Genomic DNA, 22,338 nt, shown 5'->3' on the forward strand with positions numbered 1-22,338 from the left:
TCATCTAACTAACTCTATTTTCCTTTCTGATTGTATCAGGGTAGCTTGCGGCATGACAGTGATTTGAGTGACAGGCATCCACCCTGGCGCAGGGTGATGCATACTTAAGTTTTGTTTATGGGAGTCATCCCTCCTTGAAAAATGTAAATTTTTAAATTGGTTTTTATTGAAAAGTGGTATGTAAGGAAGCAGTGTGGTTGCCTTCAATCCTTAAAAAGTCACAGTTATTATAATAGTCTCCAGCTTTCATAAAAATTTTACTAACTTTTTAAATTGACTTTTTGGTTTTGTAATGAAAAAGAACATGAATTGTTTAAAAGTTTCAGACAGTTTTTATTTAAAAAATATTAGAATATAGTAAAATGCAAAAGACAATGTTCAAGAAAAAGCATAATATTCACTACATGTAAAGAGGTTAACATCCTCACATGTACTTCCTCGGAAACAGCACAAGTCATTTTTAAATTCTAAAGTTACAATGACAGCAAGGTTATATATATATATGGAACTATAATATATGGAACTTTAAATGTGGAACTATAGTAAAATAACTGTTACAGAATCCTTATAAAAAATGTTAGCATGTTAGATTTGGAAGGGACTTTTGAGGACATCCTGTGTTGATGCTGGAAGCAACATGGAAATCCCTCAATGATATTTCTGTCTGAAGGTCCTCCAGCACTTGCTCAACCACTTCATAGGAAATTTCTAACTTCATAAGGCAATATTCTGCATTAGAACATCTCTTGTTTTAGAAAGAATTTCTCATATTAAGCCAACATTTATCTTGTCTCCACTTTCAAAGAGACACCCTCCTAAGCTACACGGCATGACAAACTACTTTACAACAGTCTTAAAATCTGCATAATTATGTGAAATAATATTTTGATGTTGCAGTGTAACCAGTTAATTCAATTGTTTATATGAATATCATAATGAAATATGTTAACAAATATGACTCAATAGCATTTTTGGTAAAATAATTGTGATGTCTTTATATACGCAAATGACTTTTATCAGAATAAATCAATTCCCAATTTGGTCAGAACTGTGTGAAGGAAACAAAATGCAAGTGGGAAAAAGATGCATGAGAATTTGGATTTCTGCACTTTCTTTTTAGTCCTGTTTGACTGTATCTTCATTCCCTTACCATGTAGCAGATGTAATGGGTCATATATCAAACACTGTAAACAGGTTTCCACCACCAGAGCTGCCATGTAGGCGAAATGCGTTCCCTTGCCAATAAACTCATGCTTTCTTTTCAGTTATACCAATCTGTAAGTTGACTTTATACATTATGTGTTTACTTGTCAAGCTGTGTATTGATTTGTGATGAGAAGAAAGAATTTTAAAAAATGAGAAAATAACACATATAGACTCCAACAGTCTTGGACCACTGTGCTGTGCGAAAGAAGAAACAGAAATCTCTTTTGCATTTTTTTAAAAATCCGATATCCTCAAAGACAACTTGGCCCTCATAATTACATTTTTGTCCTTGAGTATCTGGCATTCTTGGGTCAAGTTATTTATCAAGAAAATGTTCCAATGGATCACTTAAATTTTTATCTCAGACAGGATAGGAATCTAAAATTTTTTCTAACCATGTCATTTTAAGTTTTCTGAGAAGGCATGGGTAGATCTCAGTTCTTCTGATCCAGAATTCTGTTGTTTAAATAATAGAGGCAAAACAACCTGGGGGTTCACTAAAAATCCTACTGAGTCATTATTTTATAGCTTTCATAGACAAACCCTTCTTTAACCTTTTTTTTTTTAATTTTTTTTTTTTTAAAGCAAGTGAAATGTTTTCTCCACTTCGAGTTAGGAGAAGGGGGATTGTAAACAGTGAATGGTTAAGATATACCTCTTCTGCGAAGGTTAGGTAATGAGAAAAATAGGCATATTACATATTTTAAGAAAATTTATGTTGTTTTGACTTGCATTGGGTAAAATTAAAAAGCAAACTATCTCAAACATTGCTTTTCCACTCATTGTCTTAAAATAGTATAATTGTTTAAGCAAATCTTGAGTAGGCAGTGTAAGGAAAGGAAAAATAGCATAATAGATGTTAGGCACCGTGGCTCACGCCTGTAATCCTAGCAATTTGGCAGGAGGTGGGGGATTGCTTCAGCTCAGGAGTTCAAGACTAGCCTGGGCAACTTAGGGAGACCCTGTATCTACAAAAAGTATTTTATGTGCGGCCCAAGACAATTCTTCTTCCAATGTGGCCCAGGGAAGCCAAAAGATTGGACACTGCTGTTCTAATGGGGAAAAAAATGAACTAACTTGGTAAAGATATAAAAGCAATATGACCTACACTAAATGTAATCATGGGAATATTTTTGCTAATTCGTTAACTTATTCAGTAATTCATTGTTTGGCATAGTATTGTGGTAGCAAGTCTGAGGTATGGAGTCAAAAATCTTTGTAACACTGGGCAACATACTTAAATTTGCTAAACTTTCGTCTCCTCATCTGCTAAATGGGCTTAATAATATCATCAGATTTGATGTGATAATTAAATATAAAAATATGCATAAAGCACCCAGGTCTATATACTGCTCCTGAAATGTGAATTTTCCTGTTGATTCTGAGCATCCTGAAAAGGGATTAAAGTTTCTGGAATGAAATGCACAACTTTATTTATGTATTTTTCTACATGAAGAATACTCAAATGTTAAGAATTCTAACAAATATTTTCCTCAGATAAATACAGTATCCTTTTCTACTAAGTGAAGATTTTGAAAGATCTCTTCAGACTGTTTAAATATCAAAACTTAACAGTTTTAGGAATTCAGTGTAAATGAATTAGGAGTAGGCATATTAAATTTTCTTTGAAATACACCAAACGTTTATAGCTAACATTAAATGTTAAAGACAAAGACAAGGATTTCCAAAATACATGCTAAATCTCCAAACTGATACCAAAAAAAAAAAGGTAAGGAAAGTTTACATAGAATTATCTTTTTAAACATTATGTCATATAATCAATATATTTAGTCTGCAGAGGCAAGACTAATCTCTCTCCTGACTTTTAGCCCTGGATATTATTAATAAGCACTGCATTAACTTCCAGTTTTGATAACAAATATGCTTTAGTTGTCTTTTTCTTGCACAAAAGGAATGAGCCCATGCTTTTCTCATTGGATGGCTTTTAACTGAGAGAAAGAAAGGACCCAAAGATGACATTAGCCATATCACACACTCTAGGGGATTTCAATATTACTAGGAATATTATATTCCTCTTGAATAAAAGCTTCCAAAGAGCGTGACACATTATTTCTTCAAAGAAGCTTTCCCTTTTGCCATCAATTGACATGGCTGAGAAATTGCTCTTATAATTCTTCATAAGTGAGTATGTATCCTAATCAGAACATTCATATAAGGTTATATTTCCCAAAGTGCTTTTCTATCTATAACTTGTTTGGGATATTATATTTTTCAATGCAAAGCTGCTTGATGAGTATGACTCAGTTGTCAGGTTAAATGTACAAGTAATCAATAATACATTTGTAAGTTTTCCAATGATTATTTGCATTCGTATAACTAAAGAGAAAAAAATACTGGTAGGAGAAGACGGCTCTTCTTGGTTCCCAGAGACGCTACGAGTCATTTACTCTCACGTACTTATGAAGTCTGACTTATTCCTGCAAACGGAAGAAGTAAGTTGATGTATGATTCAAAAGCATGAATAAAAACATGCTGTTGTATTTGGCTTTGCTTTTTTGACATCTAACCTGCAACCCAAATGCTGAGTATGACTTCAACAGATTAAAGTGGTGGTTCATGATACAATCTGGAAAGGAAGTAATTCAGTAAGTTTTGTATAACATACAACAGCAATGCTATCTGTTCCGTTGATAGCTAAATAAAACACATTTTATTCCTGCTTCCATGATAAATTAGAATTAAAAGCTAGCTGATTTTTTTTTTCACTGGCATATAAATAACCCTGAATTAAGATTAGGAAAATTTCAGTTTGGTTCTGGTGATCTCGTTAACTCATCAGCTTTGTTTTTATGTATTATAACTAGAATTACCTTTCCAGATCTAAAGTATTTCGTGTGTACAATTATAGAATTGCAGTAAGCCATCACTGGGGCACTTTCCGGATTTTAAATTCGATAGATCTGAAATTCTGACACCGAAGCTGACTGTCTCAGTTAAGGAAAGTGTTTCAGAACACTAACCTATTTCCACCTGGACACACATCAAGCAATTAGATGTTTCTATACTTTCGTCTCCTCCCACTCTTTCTTGGACCACCCCACCACTTCACTAAAACTGCTGATTTAAGGACATCAAATGACTTCCATGCTGATAATCCAGTGGTCAGTTCTTTTTCCTCTAGACTTTTACACAGCATTTGATACAACAAATTACTTGCTTTTTCTTGAAACATTTCTTCATCTGGTTCCTGGAACGTTATTAACATCATTCTCTCTTATATCTACCTCAGTATGTGACTCCTCCCAAACTTTTGCTTAATCCCTTTTTCTTGACCTTTAATGACTGAAGCGTCTCAAGCATCATTTCTCAGATCTCATCACTTTTTCACCTACATTCACTACCTAAGTGATCTTATCAAGTCCTGTAGCCTTCAAAACATAGTAGCAACTCATAATAGTATCTCTGGCCAGGAATTATCCCTTTAACTTCAATATTAAAATCCAACTGCATACAATATGTCTTCATTTGGGGACCAAATAGGCATTTCAGACTTAACATGTCCAAAACCATTATCTTGATTCCCACTATCTACCTGCTTCCAAATCTTTCCTTCTGGTCTTCCCCATCTAGGTAAAGGAACATCACATTCTACCGGTAGTCAAGACAAATATTTTAAGATCATCTCTAACTCATCTCTGGAGCAGAATTTCTACTCTATAATTTAAAAATCTTCTTTAAAAAATATTATAGATATACAGAATTTTCTTATTTCTACTTATTTGTTCATTTATCCACACCAAAACTTTTTTATTTATTTAATCTTCAATTCATTTTTTAAAGTAACATCGCAAGCACTCATGAACCTATCATTCAATATAAAAACTGGTACTCAATGGATAATCTATATATGCATCCCCCAGCCTTCCACAACATCCCCCTGCCACTCCTAACCCAAGTAATAACCATCAAGATGCTTCATTCACTATTTCCTTGCTATAGGTTTATATATTTTTAACTTATCTTTATATATTCCTCTATATTTTATTAGCTTCTTAAAAACACTTCCATGGTGTAGGTACATTTATTTTATACTCAGTATTATATTGCTGAAATTAATCTATGTTGTGCATGTGGATGAGGTTAATTCACTGTGACTGTTCTACTAATATGATTTATTAATATTAATATGTTAATATTAATTCTATTATGTGACTATCCAACAGGAGATGGATTCACTCCTGTGTCAATGAACTAAAATGATTGTTTCTAGGTTTTGGTCACTGTAAGCAGTGCATTTGTAAACAATCTTGTACATGTAAAAAGTTTCTCCCAGATGGTAGCAGATGCTTTTAGTATCTTGCCCAGATCCTCAGGGACTCCTTTACTGGGTTCTGTTGGCGCTGCTGCTAAACGCTTCCACCTGCAGCTTTCCCTGAGTGACAGCACTTGCAAAATTGATCCAACCTTATCTGGGTTGCTGGGCTTGTGCTCCTCCCATCCATTCTCCTCACTGGAGGCAGCTGGGAGTCAATGTAGGTGTACAAAAGCCCTACTGCCTAGTTTAGCTTTGCTGCTTTCATTATCCTGCTTTCTAACTCCCTGTTAAGTATCTCCTAAGTGCATTGCCTTAACAAATCATTGTCCAAGAATCCCTGTCTGCGGGTCTGCTTCTAGGAAATTTGACCCAAGACACATGTATCTGCCTAGGGTTGTGGAGTGTAAGAAAGTACAATTTTACAAAACAGTGTCTGTTTTTTAAGTGATTGTATTACTTTACATTTCCACCAGTAATACATAAATGAGTCTGTGAATCCATATCTTCTCCATCACTTGATATTTTCGGATTTTTAATTTTTTTCCAATAGAAGAGGTGTAAAATAGGATCTCATTGTGATCTTGACTTTTTTTATACTCACTAATAAAGCTAACTACTTATTTGTATGTATTGGCCATATATATTTTTATAACATGCTGGTTCATGTCTTTTTTTCTCTCATTTTTAACTAGTTCTCTGAGTTTTTCTGAACAAATCATGAGTTTTTTAATACATGATTGATATCATTCCATTGTTATCTATAGGCATTGCAAATACTTCCTAAATTTGATTTGTCAGTTATATGTTCATTACCGTTTTTAGACCAAAAACATGAAAAAAACAATTAAGAGTAAAATTTAACATCTTTACACATCTCGATATTTTGTTGATTTAAGAGAGTTTTGCCTACCTCAAGGTCTAAATGTTGATATGTAGTGTATTCTTTATTATTCAGTGCTGGGTAGTTTTTAATCCCGTTAGAATTTCTTTTTCAATGATTATTTATCAGAGTTGTGATTATTTGATTTCTAATTATTCAGAAAAAATTTACATATCTTCTGTTATTTTCTTCTAATTATTATATTATCAGTGAATATGATCTGCATATACCTAGTCTTTGAAATTTTGAGGCTTTTATTTACCTTTTAACATTATCAACATCTATAAATATTCCATGTAGTCCTAAACAATAGAATTTTCTAATTGTTGGATGCAGAATTGGTTTTTTACATCTCTCAGATCAAGCTTATTAATTTTGTTCTATTGATTGTATTATCTGCTTTTCTTTGTTTGAATTATTTTTGTGTTGAAATTTCATATTATAAGAGTAATTTTCTAAATTTTTCTTGCAGTTCTAATTTTTGCTTCATATAATCCAAGGCCATTTCATTAACTGCATACATGTTTAGAATTTCTATATCTCCTTACAGAATTGGACATTCTGTTCTTGTGTTTTGAGCCTTCTTGATGCTTGTTTATGATGGTCTATCCCTAATAATATCTCCTACCGTCTATTCACCACATACCGTGGCCAGAGTGATCTTTTAAAACCTAAGTTAGAGAATATTACTCATCTGCTGAAATACTGTAATGTTTTTCCCTTTGACTCAAAATAAAATTCAACATTACAATAGGCCCCCGGTGCTTATTCTGACAAATGACTGCCTCCTCTAACTCATCACTTACTATATCTACATTGCTCCTTCAGTGCAGCTGCAGTGGCTTCTTTGCTTTTCTCTGACCAGGCCAAAAATGTGCTTAGCTCAGGGCTTTCATTTCCTATTTTCTATACCCAGATGGCTCCTCCCCCGACACAACTCTGTGGCTTGTTTCCTTCACTCAAATCTCTATATTGGAACACTTTCTATAAAAATGTCACTCCCCAACAAACACATCATCTCTCTCCTGTCTTTACCCTGGATATTTTAAAATAATTTTTCAACATCATTTGTTTTTCTATTCTTTCCATAAAAGTAGTACTTGTTATTTCACTCACTGACATGTGTGGCAGACTAAATCAATCATTTATTTCCCTAGAGAGCATCCACCCCTCCCTTTCTATTCCTTGTTTTGGTGAGAGATCTAACTCTTCAGCCACTTGTTACATCTTACAACTGGTATATCCCAAGGATCACAGAATTAAGAGTGTGTGATTGAGTGCTGAGTTAGCCCTTCAGGAGAAAAGGATATAAACAGAGAGTATAACAGATACCAAAGGACAGATACATGTAGTTTTCAAGACATCAGAAAACAAAATGGACATATATTCAGAAAACTGGACAGATTAAGAATCCTGCATTGACTAATTAGATACTTTGAAGGGCACAGACTTTGACAGTCATGGAAGTGTGTCCCTTAAACCTCCTTTCAAGAGAAAACTCATTATAAGGAGTGTACTCAGCTGAGAGCACCCACTTGCTACTTCTTTGGAATCTTCCACTCTTATTCAGGTCAAGGCACATTCCCCAGTATTCCAGGGCAGCTCCTGTACAATGACTGACCATGGTGGGGGTACTAGCTGAGACATTCCTGCCCAGTGCAGCTAAACTTTCATGAGAAATCATTGTTTTGGGGGTCCCCACCAGGCTGGTCAAGGTTTCCTCAGAGCTCTGTGTAGCTCTAGGCTCCTCCTACCAAATCCTTCTTTCTTCCCTCACTGTCTTCATAGGTGTCAGGCCCATATTGTGTCTGGAGTTGGTTCCTGCCTGTGGGTTCGTGGTCTCGCTGACTTCAAGAATGGAGCTGTAGACCTTCCAGGTGAGTGTTACAGCTCTTAAAGATGGCACGGACCCAAGAGTGAGTGGTAGCAAGGTTTATTGTGAAGAGTGAAAAGACAAAGCTTCCACGGCCTGGAAGTTGACCTGAATGGGTTGCCGCTCCTGGCTGGGGTGACTAGCTTTTATTCCCTTATTGTCCCCTCCCATGTTGCATTTCCATCCTATCAGAGTGCCCTTTTTTCAAGCCTCCCTGCGATTGGCTACTTTTAGAATCCTGCTGATTGGTGCATTTTACAGAGCGCTGATTGTTGCATTTTACAGTCCTCGTTAGACAAGAAAGTTCCCCAAGTCCCCACTTGACCCAGGAAGTCCAGCTGGCCTCACCTCTCAATATCAACAGTCTGAAGTCTCTCTCAACCTACTCCTGTTTTATTTCTCCTGTATCTTTTACAGACATTCTCCAACCCCATTCCACCAAAAAAGTCTCTTTCACTTCTAATTTCAACTTAGTGTCTACTTCCTAGACAACTGAAACTGACAACAAACAGGCCCTTATTTGAAGGGGGCCGTTGAAGTATAAAGTGACAAGAATTTAATTGGGATATATTTGAAATGTGTTGACTAATTATTCATTTATTCAGCAAATATTTGGGAACCCATTATGCATCAATGTGTTTGTCTTCACAAATATGATGTTGCATTTTTAAGAGGAAACCAAAGCGTTTTTCTTTCTTGTTTCCATTATAGTCGTAGGAATTCAGAAAAAATATTTCTCTGTTCTTCCATTGTCTGGGTTGTGATTGCAGTGTTTCAGAATGTGCCTTATCTCTTGTGAAATGAAATAACTTTCATTTTAAATAACTAGGGTTCTTCAACTAGCCACATTAGCCAGATGATAGTAGGCCATAACAAATAAAGAGAATCAAGTACCTAACTGCCCAATTAAAGATCAAAACAGTGACAAAATCAAAGTAGAAGATTATATTTCTGGAATGCTTGAATTCTCCTAATAATTGGAATGGGAATAAAAACAAAAATCATATATCACACTATTATCAAGGGTTTAGAATAGATTCATTAATAAAATAAAGTTTGCCTTCCTTTTATGCAATAGATATGTCCTGGAAAGATGTATGCAAATTGAATTTGTCTAATCAAATCATGTACCAATGCTTTTTATTAAGGAAAATTATGAATTTCTTACCAAAGAATTGTCCAGAGTTTTATACTGGTTTTGCTTAAATCAAGGCGAATTCTCAAGATGGCATATTTCAATATACTAAATATAATAAATTATTGAAGAGGAAATATTTAATAATTAAATTCAAAAGCTATATCTTGGAAGCTGGATTCCTACAAATTGAAATGGGAAATGTCTCTAGTTCAATTTGATTTCTCTAAATTTGTAAAATAATGTATTTTTAAAATCAATATTTTACTCTTTAAGATATCTTTGCCCCTTTTAAATTTATCTTTGCTTTCATGTTCTCAGAAAGAAGAAATAAGGACAAATTTTCTTTCTACAATACATATTAATAGTCTTCTCTTTCCTGAGAATATTTTTATTGCAAATATGTAGTCATATATATGTAAGATAAGGGTATTGTAAATACTGTTTTAAATGTTATTAATATAATGTTTTAGCTTATACAAATTCTAAATTAGAGTTCATCTATGACTGATTCCTAAAGACTGAAAGATGGTAAAGGGAAGACGATAAAATTAGCTAGTTTCTATAGAAGGAACATGATGTGCTGAGTAATAACTATGAATTCCAAATGTCAAAATCTACTCTTACATAAAATAATTTCAAAAGCTTCCATCACCAGGATAAATTATCATGTTAAACTACCAAATTCCATCCAATAATTTGTTTTCCATGGAATTTTTGTAACAGAAACAGAACATATTACCATGACAATTTGATGTAATCAATAAAAATATTTATATGCTGATTTCATGAAAACAAGTTTTATATCTGGATGAAGATGAAGATTAGGAGAAAATAGCTCCTGCTCAGAATTTCAGAGTGCCAAGGGCCGGACAATGATGTCCAGATAGTGGTTTTTGAAATTTCAGTGTTTTAGAGGGTTTCTCAAATGGCTCTTTTTGATTCTGCAAGCAGATTGCTTCAAAGGGACGGCTGTTTCCCTGGAGTTCACTTAAGTATCTGTAGGTATGATCTTGATGGGTCATATATTAGATGTCTACTGATTATTCATTTAGCTTCCCCAGGACACTATAGTTAAGAGGTTACACTGGCTTTCCATTCAAAGGCAGAGCTAAAGCAGAACACAGAGCAGAACTACCTTTGAATTTACAGTCACCGTTAGCTTTTTTTCACATAAAATATCATGTGCTGTAGATTTTGAAGATACAGTAGCTGAATCCACATGCCTACAGTTTTTAAACAACATGAAAATGTAAAATTGTAGAATAGCACATTGCTCTCAGTGAGCTGAGATCGCACCACTGCACTCCAGCCTGGGTGACAGAGCGAGATGCTGCCTCAAAAAAAAAAAAAAAAAAAAAGGGCACTATCCTAACTTCTAAGATTTTTTAATATTGGGAAGATAAAAATATGTTACCAGATTACCTTATATAAATTATCTCCCCTTTTCTTTCAAGCACTGGCACATGTACTCTTGAAACATGGACTTTAGGAAGGGCACAGAAGCCAATTATTGTGATGCTGTGTAATAAGCTCAATAATGGTAAAGATTTCAAATGTTGGTATCTCTAGGGGAGCACAGAAGAGAAAGCAAGTAACGTCTCCTGGGGAAATTTACAAGTAATATTATCCCGGCAGCAGAAGGTAATATTCCTGTGTCCTTTTCTATATGGGATTTTGTAACCTGTAAAATATAGAAGTTAGAGAGTGAGGAATCCAAAGAGCCCCAATCATTTGAAGGGTGATACTAATTTCAGGAATGTTTGAAGAGTTTAGGTCTAATGAACTTTGAGTATTCTTGCTTTTGGTTATATTGGACATGAAGATTTAATATAATGGAATGTAAATTCAAGTTATGAATATACTCATTTTTTAAATTCAGAGGTCCTGAAGAGAATCTGCACCTAATGAATTAAGTTCAACCGATTTATCTTAAAGAAAACTTTTGGAGTTGAGAGCCTCAGGCCAAAATACAATGCGATGTTAATTTTTTGTGTGTGTGTTTTTTTTTAAGAGGGGGGAAATTTTTTCTCTCTGGGATATGACTCTATGTTCCACTATTCTTTCTATAACATGAGATGCTCACAAGAATTTGTTGAAGAATTGCATAATTTCCTTGAGACTTAGTTTTCTTTTCTTATTTCGTTTTTAAATATATATCTTCGTTTGAATTGACCCACTCTATTTTATAATTTACACTTGGCAGCAGTTATCTACTACTTGCCTTAAAATTACCCCCAAGTAACTCTAAGTATCCCCAAATTCCTTTAAGTAACTCTAACCAACTTAATTATGTTTTTGATGGATGAGCAATTTAGACAGGGTTGAACTGTGTGATTCTTCTGTTCTGTGTAGTGTAAAATGAAGTTATCTGATGATATTCAGCTGGTAGATGGACTAATCTTAGGGTCCAAGATGGCTTTGTTCACATGTCTAGAGCCTTTGCAAGGATGGCTAAAAGGCCAGGCTTAACAGGGTCTGACCACCAAAACACCCACACATGGCCTCACCTTCATACTCTCTGCATAGCTCAACTTACATGACTCTAGACAATCAAAGAACTGTCCTAGGAGAGATAGATAGAGGCTAAAGTGTTCCTATATCCTGGTCTTGGAAGTTCGAGATTGTCACTCCTGCTACATTCTGCTGGGGAGTGAAACTTCACCTCTCATTAGGAGCAATAGCAAAGAATTTGCAGCCATCTTTAGTCTACCACAGTCTGACCTCTGGTCACCAATTATTTATGTTTTCCCCATTTGCAAAATACACTTGAAGCCCACTTAAAGCTCCCCAAAATGGGGAGTCCTATTACAATACAGGACTTTGACATGCAAATCAATTCCAAGTTAAAAATATATATACCTATATTCTGCTCCAACTATATATTTCTGCATAAAATATATCCAAAACCATAATGGCTTAGAATATATTCATTATTTCTCATGATTCTGTGCATTTACTGGGCTTGGTTGTGTGTTCTCATTTGGTTATCTAACGGCTTCTTTACTCTTCATCTGGTGTCTGGGCTGGAAGACTGAAAACCCAGGATATGGTCACCCATATCTCTTCATGCAACCTCTCCAAATGGCTAACTTGTGTTTCCTCACAGCAGGATAGTTAGAATTCTTACATAATGGCTGACATCTCCCACAGCCAGGGTCTGAAGATACTAGCTTTTTAAGACTCAGAAGTGAAAACTGGCACAATGTCACTTCTACCATATTTTATTGGCCAAAAACTGCCAAAATTCAATGGGAGGAGATAAACATCCCACATCCACAGAAGTGTCAAATAATTTGTGGCCACCTCTAATCTGCCACAGTCCCATCTCTGGCCACATTCTTCCAAAACCCAAAATACATTCACACCCTCCAAAGACTTCCCAAAGTCTTATCCAATTATAGTATCAGCTCAGAGCCAAGGTTTAGGAGCTTGTCACCTAAATCAGCTCCAGGTGTGGGGATCTCGGGGCACAGTTCCTCCAATACATGTCTTCAAGTAGAGTTCTAGTCTATCTGAAGCCTTCTGAACTAATGAGATAAGTTTTATGACGTACCCCCCACACATCAAAAAACATTGATGAGGTAGGCATAGGCTGACCACAACAGACCTTCCCTTTCATGGAGGGTAGAGGAGAAGAGAAACCACAAAACAGTCACTGTAGTTCATGGAAATTCTGAAATACAGCTGGGCACTTGTTAACAATCATTGGTAGGCCGAGTGCTGTGACTCACGCCTGTAATCCCAGCACTTTGGGAGGCCGAGGTGGGCAGATCACAAGGTCAGGAGATCCAGACCATCCTGGCTAACATGCTGAAACCCCGTCTCTACTAAAAATACACAAAATTAGCCGGGCGTGGTGGCAGGAGCTACTCTGGAGGCTGAGGCAGGAGAATGGCGTGAACCCAGGAGGTGGAGCTTGCAGTGAGCCGAGATCGCGCCACTGCACTCCAGCCTGGGTGATAGAGTGAGACTCCATCTCAAAAAAAAAAAAAAAAAAAATCATTGGTTAGGGACCCTCCATCCTCCTTGGAAGTAATTCCTTGGTTCCACTTGCTTCCATCCTCCTTGGAAGTAATTCCTCGGGTTTATTGTTATGACTTTATATTCACTGCTCCATTTATATAAAAAATGGCCAGTATTGGACACTATGTAGCCTTTTTTACTACTTCCCACTTGTAGATATTTGGAGTCCTAAAGCTTCTTTTGTTGTTGTCCTGTTCCTAAACCATTTAGTCTTAAGCTGGTGGTGTAATTCTCTTAAAAACTCTGTGAATTTTCTACAAGCCTTTTTGGAATTCACTCAATCAAACAAAAACAAAAAAACTACACCCACCAATTGTGTCAAGACAAGCTCCTTTGGCCACCTGGGAGACTACTGTGCAATAACATCATTGAGTTTATTCTGCCATCCATACTCTTGGTTTATTACCCAAAGACTACATTTTCCTGCCTTGGAATTAGTCTTTTGCTTGAGACCATGCCATACTTTGCGAATATTTTACTAGAAGAAATGGGGAATGAGAGACAGTTTTAATTTCAATTCTAACATGTCCTAACTTTATGCTTCCTCTAAATGCTGCTGGAAAACTGGAGTGTTTTATGTTTAGGTTCTCTCTCTTTTCGTATCTTATCTTAAGGACCTATAAGAAGTCAGTTGGCACTTTCTATATTCTGCCTGGAATTCTCCCCAGTGAGATTGTGATGAGTTCATTACTTGTCCTTTTTATTCTCCATACTTCTACAGACAACAGAGCTGGTGAACTTTTTTCACTATATAAAAAGACTCTTCTTTGCTCTAAACTCTAAATGTTTCACTTAGTGTCCTTCAACTCCCAATAGTTTTTTCAAGGCCCTCCTAGCATTCAAAAAATTCGCTCACATGTTTTCCAGATTCTACCTGCCACCTATGTTCAAAGCCAGTGTCACATGTTTTAGGTTTGGGTGACAATAGGTCCCCACTTCTTGCCGCCAAATTCTGCTCTGATTAGCTATTACTGTAAGAAAAATAATAAAAAAATTAGCAAATAAAAACAATAATCATCGTATTCTATCTCGTGATTTTGTGAGTCAGAAATTTGATCAGTACTGAGGCAATCCTTTGATTACATTACTGAGGTTCCCTGGCAGTGCTCACCTGGCAGAGACTGGTATAGATGGTCAAATATGGCTACTCCCATAGCTGAAGTCTTCACAGGAATGTCTAGAAGCCTGGCTTCTTCTGAGACTATCCGCCGAAGTACTTACATGTGTCCTATCTAGCTTGGCAGTCTTAACATGAAGGACTTCTTACATGTGTCTTAGGGCTCCAAAGAACGTGTTATATCAGATCTGGGTGAAAATTGAAGGCTTCTGATAACCTAGCCTTTGAAATTTCAGAATGTCACTTCCACTGCTTTCAATTGGTCCAGCAAGTCATTCCAACCTAGATTCAAGGTGAAGAAAAGTATAGTCTCCCTCTCACTGGGAGGAGTAGCAAATAATTTGCAGCCATTTTCAATGTACCACACATTTCTACTACACAGAATCATTTTCATAAAAACACATAACGTGATATGGGCTTTTGGGCATCTTCGATATGAAGGTTGTTTTGAAACTAGCAGTTAATTCTACAATGAATAATTGTATTGTGTTTAAGATTCATATTAGCTTTCATGAGGAAATTCCTTGAATCTTAAAATAACAAGTCTGCAAATGCATGTTTAAAAGTAGTTTTCTAAATATTTTGTGTATGCAGTTATGATTCTGTTCTGAAGTGCAGATACATCTTTGGGAAGATAAAGTGATTTTAAGAAGTAGGTAAAATGGTTTTGTTCACAATTAAATTCGGGAAAATTTTTCATATTATGAAAGTATTTTACATAAGGACCTCCTCAGGGGCTGCAAAGGTATATCTATGAATTACTTTGGGTGGTAAGATTGTCATCTGTAGTAGAAGGCAAAAATGGCCCAAATTTTTACCCTTCCAAAATCCATGCCCTTCCAAAATCCATGCCCTTGCCACGTAACTTCACAGTTACTTCATAATTTTTCTTTAAATTTCCTCTATTCTGGCTCTGATCTTAGCAAATACTAATAGAAACGATAGTTTGTCAGTTCTGCATCTGGGTCTCATGAGTCTTTGCATACTTGCACTTCTGTTATTCCCATAAGAACATGCTCAGACTACCTTGCTGGAGAAAAAGTGAAATGTGGAGCATAGCTGAGTTGCCCAAGTCACTCCAACTACAGTCGGCCTGGCTTAGCCAACAGTCAGCACACCCTCAGACATGTGGGTGAGTCTGACACCTAAAGAACTCTAAGCAAAACCAAGCCTAAATCACCAGCACACAGGCTCATCACCTAAATGAGTACTATTATTTGAAACACTTACTTTTGAGATGATTACTCATTAAGCATTATTGTAGGAAGATATAACTGATTCAGAGTCGGTATGAGGAGTAGGGTGATGCCATAAAGCATCACTAAAATATGTAGCACTGGTTTGGGGACCAAATGGTAGGCAGAGGATGGAAGAGACTTTATATGGAAGTTGGACAAATGGCAAGGGAGCCACTGTAGAGAGCTAAGATATGATAACCACGTTATGCAGTTGCAAAACATTTGGTAAAACCCTTAACTGCTTTTAACTAAAGTAAAGTAACTAATGAATGTTTATCTTGGCACAGAAATTTCTCAGAAGAATTGGAAATAGCAGTTGTTTCTTATTAACTATATGCAAAAATGTACCACAGTAAAACAATGAGCTCAGAGTAGTGCTGGGAGTGTGCAAATACAATTTAGAGGAAAGATAGTGGGATGCGAACCTGCCAAACTGGAAGGTAAAACTATTTCTCATTTCTAGGCTCTCATGCTAGACATGGCCTCAGGTATAAGGTCAAATAAAGGGTGTGGCTCTGGACCACTTTATGATGACCTCTGAGAGGATTAAGTAATTAACAGTAGATTCCCTCATCTGGACAAAATGTAACCTCTAGGAACTGAATGGAATGGTTCCCCAGCAGTCCGTATAACCCAAGCACCAGAATCAAGTTGGACAGACATCAAATAAGTAAATAAATAAATAAATAAATAAATAAATAAATAGTGTGTCTTTGGAGCTTAATGTGGACTAGATCAAACATTTAAAATATACTCAACAGGTCGGACATGGTGGCTCATACTTGTAATCCTGGCACTTTTGAAGGCTGAGGCAGGTGGATGGCTTGAGCTCAGGAATTGGAGACCAGCCTGGGCAACATGGCAAAACCCTGTCTTTACAAAAAATATGCCAGCCAGGCATGGTGGCACGTATATGTAGTCCCAGCTACTCGGGAGGCTAAGGTGGGAGGATCACTAGAGCCTGGGGAGGTTGAGGTTGCAGTGAGTCGTTATTGGGCCACTGCACTCCAGACTGGGTGAGAGAGGGAGACGCTGTCTCAATAAATAAAATAAATACACTTAACACTTTGTGTGTGTACGTGTGTGTGTGTGTGTGTGTGAAGATTTTTGCTCTGCATCCCAAGCAGGAGTGCAGTGACATGAACAGGGTTCACTGCTGCCTCAACCTCCTGGGGAATCCTCCGGCCTCAGCCTCCTGAGTAGTTAGGACCACAGGCTCATGCCCCATGCCTGGCCACACTTAACATTTTTTGAGAGTCGCATTGGCAAAAGAATCAACAGGCTGGTCTGCAATGGACTGAAACTTTTCAAAATATAGAGAGGCTTCTAGGACCCAATACTTTCATGATGAGAAGCAAACTTTGAATGACCTTTATTGAGCATATTTGCTAATGCTGCCTTCAAAAGTGGCAAAAGAGTTCATGGAAAAGAAAAGATAGTCCAGAGGGTAGAGCTAAGAGCTATAGAGAATAACAGAAGAGGAAACTCTTCATAGGTATGAGAATTGGACCTAAGAGCATTCTCCATCTCCAGAATAAAGGACCTGATTGTAATTTCCCAGTGTAATTTTAGAACATTTAGATGAGTGATTGCCATAGAGCTTCTCATTCTTTCCTTTTTCCAGTGATAGGACATTATTGCTTTTAACCTACCACTATTCCACTACTGTAAGTTGGATGTGGGTGAAATAGAAAACTGGTCTTCTTTTGGTTTGTAGGTTGCCAGGTCAGGAATAGCTACATTCAAATTGATATAAATCACAATATCCTGGGGTTGGAGCTTATGTGTGATTGGATGAGGAGGTGAGTGTATTTTATATAAGAGAGATAAACGAATAATTCTGTCCATCAGAACAGACTAGGGTCTTGCAAAGTGGCTCAGATTCTTCATTTCTCTGGATTCACATTCTTTGACACATAAATTGTTGATGACCTTTCTCTCTGACGCTTAGCTAGATTGTGAGCCCAGAATTCAAGAAGGCTTTGAGTTTATATTTTCTCTCTCTTAATCCTTTGCTATCACCTTGACAACATACCCAGTAAAGTGGGATATACATGGCGAATAGTCAGTGTGCCAAGCCAAGTTCAGCCTATATCAGCAAAAATCCAGCTCATCACCATATACCTGAATGAGTCTAGCGAAGATCTAAAAATTGCCTATGCAAACCCAGTGAAAATGATCTCTTGCACCAGTCTACTAGGTAGACACTTATTTTTTTAAGATACTGATATTTAGGTTTATTTATTACTTAGCACTTTTGTGGCAATATATATTTGATAGATTGCCTTAAAAAATTTATATGACATATTTCACTTAAACATAAAAGTGTTGGTAATCATAAAAGTAAAAACTGTATATCCAACCAAGTTAAGAAATAAACATTCCAAGTACTTGGGAAGTTTCTGGTCTGTACCATTCAATTTCTCTTCTTTTCTATACTCCAGAGAAAACCACAATCGTACATTTTTATTATTCTCAAGCATTTTAATATTCTACTATGTAGGTATTTTTCTATAAACAAAGCATCTTTTTTTATTTAAAAAATGTATATAATGGTAACATTCATTATAACCTGCGATGGCTTTTTATACTCAACGTTAGATATTTTAACTTTTATAATTTTTAAAAAACATAGCTCTAGTTCCATCATTTCTACTATTGTATTGCATTGCTTTATATAGGTATGCCACAATTTATTAAAGCATTTCCTTTATGTGAACATTATGTTGTCATTTTAGGTCATTGGGCATCTTTTTGTATACTGGTTGGATGTAGAAATTTTGTTTTAAATTTTACATCCCACAGGTCTGAGGAATCTGAGGAACTGAAACAATGAAACGTCGTTACTTCAGCATGTATTTCATTCATGGTTCAAGATTTGTCATGTATATTCATCTAAAAAACACTAAATGTAATACTGTTCATATTGTCATATTTCATACTTTATGCAAAACTGGTTCAGTTCACATAAACATGGATTGGCTTCAACCACCAGGAACATTCAGAAAAATTTTTGAATAATATATATTTAAATATTTTATACACACTTAGTCAATGCACTATCACTCCTGGAAAATACAATACTTTGCATTAATTCTTCACAGCTTAAAATAGACAAAATATTCTTAGCAAGTCACTTTTTAGACCTAGCTGGTGTATTAGCCCATTTTCATACTGCTATGAAGAAATACCCAAGACTGGGTAATTTGTAAAGCAAAAGGTTTAATGGACTCACAGTTCCTCATGGCTGGAGAGGCCTTACAATGATGGTGGAAAGCAAAAGAGGAGCAAAGTCATGTCTTACATGGAAGCAGGCAAGAGAGCATGTGCAGGGGAACTGCCCTTTATAAAACCATCAGATCTTGAAAGGCTTATTCAGTATCATGAGAACAGCACAGGAAAACCCACCCCCATGATTCGATTGCCTCCCACCGGGTCCCTCTCACTACATGTGCGGATTATGGGAGCTATAATACAAGATGAGATTGGGTGGGGACACAGCCAAACCATATTAGCTGGGATCATTGTTCTAGGTGTGAATTAGAATACAAAATATTTTATGTGAGATTGGGTAACATTCTGTACTAAGAAGTTAGTATTATGATACAAAGTGTGTAACAAAGATCTCTTAAACGGATAGTGGTGAAGAACTGTAATAAAATCACACACTAAATTTATTATTCAGAATATCTCTTAGTGATTGAACATGAGGCTTGATTTTCTTAAATAGATACAAATATGTTACTTTCATGTGTACTAAGTGAGATGTCATTATTTCAATAAGCTCAGAAACATTAAACGCACTGTATCCAAACAAAATTGTTGACCTCTACTCTCCATGATGGCTGTGCTGCAAAATGTCAGCCTTATCCTTAATACCAAAATACTTATTTTGAAAATATTTGCACTTCACATCATTCACTATTAAGGGGAGTTTAATTTTCAAGCATGTGCAAATCTAAACTTCTAAACAGACCCATAATAAAGAATCATATAGATTATATTTTGTGTCTCAAAATAATACTATTAGAGAGGATTGAGACTTGTAATTATTTTTAACAGACTAAAGACTAACCTAATTTAACTTCCTTATTTTTAATTGTAACACAGTTCCTATTCCCATTGTTATAATATCATTTACAGGACTTCAGTGTTTATAAGAACTAAAGAAATAGTTCACATTTATCATTTATAATTATCAATAATTTCCTTAGAAAATATTTTTATAATAAGAATGATTTATTCACTTTTTGATGAAAATGGTGTATAAACATTTAGATTTTACTTTGTTTGAATGTTAATTGTTACAACTTGCCGCACTCTATCTTGATTCAATTTTAGAGCTGTTTGTGTTTTTATATTTAGATTTTGCCTTTACTTCATCTATAAATTTCAATATAATAATGTGTCTGAATAATTATTGCAAATAATTGAGCATTAACTTAGTCTGGAAGTCCTCAGTTTTCAGATTTTACATATTTTTAAGAAATATTTTCTGGTTAAAAGCTAAACTTATAGCAACCATGTATGTTTGTTTTGCTTTCATAATTAATGATATTAATTAGCAAAACAGATTCTCAAGGTTTAATATAGTGAACTAGTCTCTTCATATTTTCATTTGAATCTGTTTTTTCTTAAGTTACAGATGATCCTGCTTTATTTGAGTTTCTTACAATTATTGCTTTGCAAGAAACAACTCCAAAATTTAGTGGCTTACCACAACCTTAATTTATTATTTCTCACAATTGTGTTGGTTGCCTAAGTCATTTTTCTGCTGGTTTCAACTCGGCTTACTCATGCAGCTGCATTCAACTTCAGGGTCAACAAGTGCTAAGCTCAGCTGGAATGATTGAGAGAGTTGAATCTGTCTCCAGGTTTTCACACTAAAAGAGGCTCTACTGTTTAAGATCATGACGTCCTCAGGATTTCAAAATGTCAGGGCCAGCTACGGAATTTGTGGGGGTTCAATAAAAATAAAAATGTGGGTCCCCTTGTTTAAAAAGTAAGAGTTTAGGGCCGGGTGCGGTGGCTCACGCCTGTAATCCCAGCACTTTGGGAGGCCGAGGCGGGCAGATCACGAGGTCAGGAGATCGAGACCACCATGAAACCCCGTCTCTACTAAAAATACAAAAAATTAGCCGGGCGCAGTGGCGGGCGCCTGTAGTCCCAGCTACTGGGGAGGCTGAGGCAGGAGAATGGCGTGAATCCGGGAGGCAGAGCTTGCAGTGAGCCGAGATCGCGTCGCTGCACTCCAGCCTGAACGACAGAGCGAGACTCCCTCTCAAAAAAAAAAAAAAAGACTTTAAAGATGACGATAGCAGAGCATTAAACCAAGTGCAAGTCCTTGTAAGTACAGATCCCAGTCAGACTTCATGGTCACATGCCCAAAAGCCAGCCCTGGAAAAGCACAACAGTTGAAGTTGTGAAATATCTTGGAGTCTTGGCTCTTAGATCACATGACTTCACATCTGCCACATTTTATGGCTCAGTGCAAATCTCAAGACCAGCACAGATTTAAAGGGGTAGACCAGGATGGAAAGAATCTGTGATCATATTTTGCATTCTACCACAAAAGATGTTTTAATTCTGCCCCTTCTTACATCAGTCACCCTCAGCATTTTCTCCATTCCAAAAGAATAATAATCAACATTTAAACTTTAATTAAATTATTTAATAAAATCAAATGCATTCTACCATTTTTAAACCTGCTTACTTAATTTCCAAATCTTGATTAACAGTGAGGGAAGATTGAAAACTAGAAAATAACTAAAACTATAAAAACATCTATAGATTGACAATAAAAACATATTTGGAAGGAAAAGGGAGTCTTAAGCAATCATCAGGTTGTATTATGAGACTCTATAGAGAAGGCTACCAGATAATTTACTATGAACAAATGCATCTGGGTGAGTGTGTATGAAGCTATTCCATTTCAATAAAACAGAACAATGTAATCCCCAGATCAAGTATAAGCCTCTGTAAAGCACAGGCATATGGTAGAGCTCAAATGAGAATTATCCTCCAAAGGTGCAAAATAGACCAGGTTGTCAACATGCATTTCTGACTTGGTGTTAAAAGGAACCAGTTTGCTTTAAAGGGAACAGAGAAGAAAGGCTTTGTAATTAAAAAAGTCTTTAAATCTAAGAAGCAGACAAATCTGGGGTGCTGTTATTTTTCACTGAGATCAACCCATATCTTTTTTTTTTTTTTGAATCAGTATCTTGCTCTGTCACCCAGGCTAGATTATACTGGCACAATCATGGATCACTGTAGCCTTGAACTCCTGGGCTCAAGCAACCCTCCCACTCCAGCCTCCTGATTAGCAAGGAATACAGGCACACACCACAACAGTTGGCAGTATTTTTTAGATCTTTTTTGTAGAGACGTGGTCTTGCTATTTGCCCAGGGTGGTCTCAAACTCCTGGCCTCAAGCAATCCTCCATCCTCAGCCTCCCAAAGTGCTGAGATTACAGATGTGAGTCACTGCCTTGTCTCCCTCATGTCTTTAGAGCAGCTATGTTGAGGTCACATGCTACAATTAGCAATGAAAGGCTGTTTTATAATTTTGAAGGATTCCATCCATTTTA

Source organism: Hylobates moloch, unplaced genomic scaffold (assembly GCF_009828535.3).
Source record: "Hylobates moloch isolate HMO894 unplaced genomic scaffold, HMol_V3 SCAFFOLD_5, whole genome shotgun sequence".
Lineage (NCBI taxonomy): Eukaryota > Metazoa > Chordata > Mammalia > Primates > Hylobatidae > Hylobates > Hylobates moloch.